Raw genomic sequence first — 3,023 nt, 5'->3', positions numbered from 1 at the left:
TTAGCTGGGTGTGGTGGTGTGTGCCTGTAGTCCCAGCTACTTGGGAGACTGAGGCAGGAGAATCATTTGAACTCAGGAGGCGGAGGTTGCGGTGAGCCGAGATTGTGCCACTGCAGTCCAGCCTGTCAACAGAGAGAGACTGTCTCAATAAACAAATTTTTTTAAAAAAAGGGAACAGAAATAAATTCACATGCATTACTTCACTTCATCCTCACAACAACCCCATCAGATGGGTGTGAATATTATTCCTGTTTTACAGATGATGAAACTGAGGGCCAGAGAGGCTGAGTAATTTGCTCAAAATTATACAGGCAGAGCTGAGAGATACTGTGAGTTCACCTCTAGACTACCACAATAAAGCGAGTATCACAATAAAGTGATACACAAAATTTTTGGCTTCCTTGTGCATGTAAAAGTTATTTTGACACTATACCATATGTGCATATGCAATATATACATTATAGACAATATAGACTATATACAATATGGACATAATGCAATAGCATTATGTCTAAAACAGCAATGCATACACCTTAATTTTAAAATACTTTATTAGCTTGGGCAACACAGTGAGACCTCGTTTCCACAAAAAAAATTTTAAAAATTAGCCGGGCATGTTGGTGTTCACCTGTGGTCCCAGCTACTTGGGAGGCTGAGGTGAGAGGATCGCTTGAGCCCAAGAGGACGAGGCTGCAGTGTGTTATGATCACAGCACTGCACTCCAGCCTGTGCAACAGAGTGAGACCCTGTCTCAAAAGCAGAAAAAAAAAAACTTAAAAACTTTATTGCTAGGCCAGGCACAGTGACTCACACCTATAATCCCAGCACTTTGGGAGGCCGAGACGGGCGGATCACGAGGTCAGGAGATCGAGACCATCCTGGCTAACACAGTGAAACCCCGTTTCCCTAAAAATACAAAAAATTAGCCAGGCGTGGTGGCAGGTGCCTGTAGTCCCAGCTACTTGGGAGGCTGAGGCAGGAGAATGGTGTGAACCCAGGAGGTGGAGGTTGCGGTGAGCCAAGATCGCACCACTATACTCCAGCCTGGGCGACAGAGCGAGACTCCGTCTAAAAAAAAAAAAAAAAAAAAACAATAAACTTTATTGCTGCCCAGGTGTGGTGGCTCACGCTTATAATCCTAGCACTTTGGCTGAGGCGGGCAGATCACTTGAGCCCAAGGGTTTGAGACCAGCCTGGCCAACATGGTGAAACCCCATCTCTACCAAAAAAATACAAAAATTAGCCGGGCGTGGTGGTGCGCACCTGTAGTCCCAGCTACTCCAGAGGCTGAGGCACGAGAATTGTTTAAACCCAGGAGGTGGACGTTGCAGTGAGCCGAGATCGCACCTCTGTACTCCAGTCTGGGCGATAGAGTGAGATCCCGTTTCAAAAAAAACCAAAACCAAAACCAAAAAAAATCTTTATTTCTAAGAAACACTAACTGAGCCTTTGGCAAGTCATAATCTTTTTCCTGGTGGAGGGGCCTACTTCAATGTTGATGGCTTCTGACTGATTAGAGTGGTGGTTGCTGAAGGTTGGGGTGGTTGTGGCAATTTTTAAAAATAGGAGAACAGTCGGGCACGGTGACTCATGCCTGTAATTCCAACATTTTGGGAGGCCGAGGCAGGTAGATCACTTGAGGTCAGGAGTTCACGATCAGCCTAGCCAACATGGTAAAACCCTGTTTCTACTAAAAATACAAAAATTAGCCTAGCATGGTGGTGGGCACCTGTAATCCCAGCTACTTGAGAGGCTGAGGCAGGAGAATCTCTCGAACCCCGGAGGCAGAGGCTGCAGTGAGCCGAGATGGCACCATTGCACTCTAGCCTGAGTGACAAAAAGAGACTCAGTCTCAAAATAAATAAATAAATAAATAAGATAATAATAATAATACTTGAAAGTCAAATGTACTCCTTGATCAATGGGCTGCAGAATGGATGTTGTGTTAGCAGGCATGAATATATCTGCTGTACATCTCCATCAGAGCTCTTGAGTGACCAGTTGCATTGACAATGAGCAGCCATATTTTGAAATGAACCTTTCTTCTGCACAGGAAGTCTCAGCTGTCGGCTTAAAATATTCAGTAAACAGATGTGCTGTCACCCAGTCTTTGTTGTTCTATTTATAGCACAGAGGCCTAGTACACTTAACATCATTCTTGAGGTCTCCAGGATTTTCAGAATAGTAAACAAGCATTGGTTTCAACTGAAAGCCACCAGCTGCATTAGCCCTTACCAAGAGTCAGCCTGTCCTTTGAAGCCAGTCATTGACTTCACTTCTCTCTAGGGTGAAAGTCCTAGCTGGCGTCTACTTCCAATGGAAGACTATTTTGTTGGGTGGGCGCCGTGATTCACACCTATAATCCTAAGAGTGCGAGACCAGACTGAGCAATATGGCGAAACCCCGTCTCTATAAAAATACAAAAAATTACTTGGACATGGTGGCACGCATCTGTAACCCAGCCACTCTGGAGGCTGAGGCATGAGACTCGCTTGACCCGGGAGGCGGAGGTTGCAGTGAGCCACGATCTCACCATTGCACTCCGGCCTTAACAACAGGCTCTTCCCATCCCCCTGACTCTGTCTCAGAAAAAAACAAAAAACAAAAAACGGGGCGTGGTGACTCACACCTGTAATCCCAGCACTTTGGGGGGCTGAGGCAGGCGTATCATGAGGTCAGGAGATCAACACCACCCTGGCTAACATGGTGAAACCCCTTCTCTGCTGAAAATACAAAAAATTAGCTGGATGTGGTGGCAGGTGCCTGTAGTCCCAGCTACTTGGGAGGCTGAGGTAGGAGAACAGGAGGCGGAGCTTGCAGTGAGCCAAGATCATGACACTGCACTCCAGCCTGGGCGATAGAGTGAGACTCCATCTCAAAAAAAAAAAGAAAAGAAAAGAAAAAAGAAAAAAAGACTATTTTGTCTACACTGAACAATTTGTTGTTGATCGTAGCCACCTTCATCAATAATTTTAGCTAGATCTCTTCTCGGTAACTTGCTGCAGCTTCTTTTTCTTCTTCTT

Source organism: Colobus angolensis, unplaced genomic scaffold (assembly GCF_000951035.1).
Source record: "Colobus angolensis palliatus isolate OR3802 unplaced genomic scaffold, Cang.pa_1.0 Scaffold39, whole genome shotgun sequence".
NCBI lineage: Eukaryota > Metazoa > Chordata > Mammalia > Primates > Cercopithecidae > Colobus > Colobus angolensis.
This window is presented reverse-complemented; position numbering follows the sequence as displayed.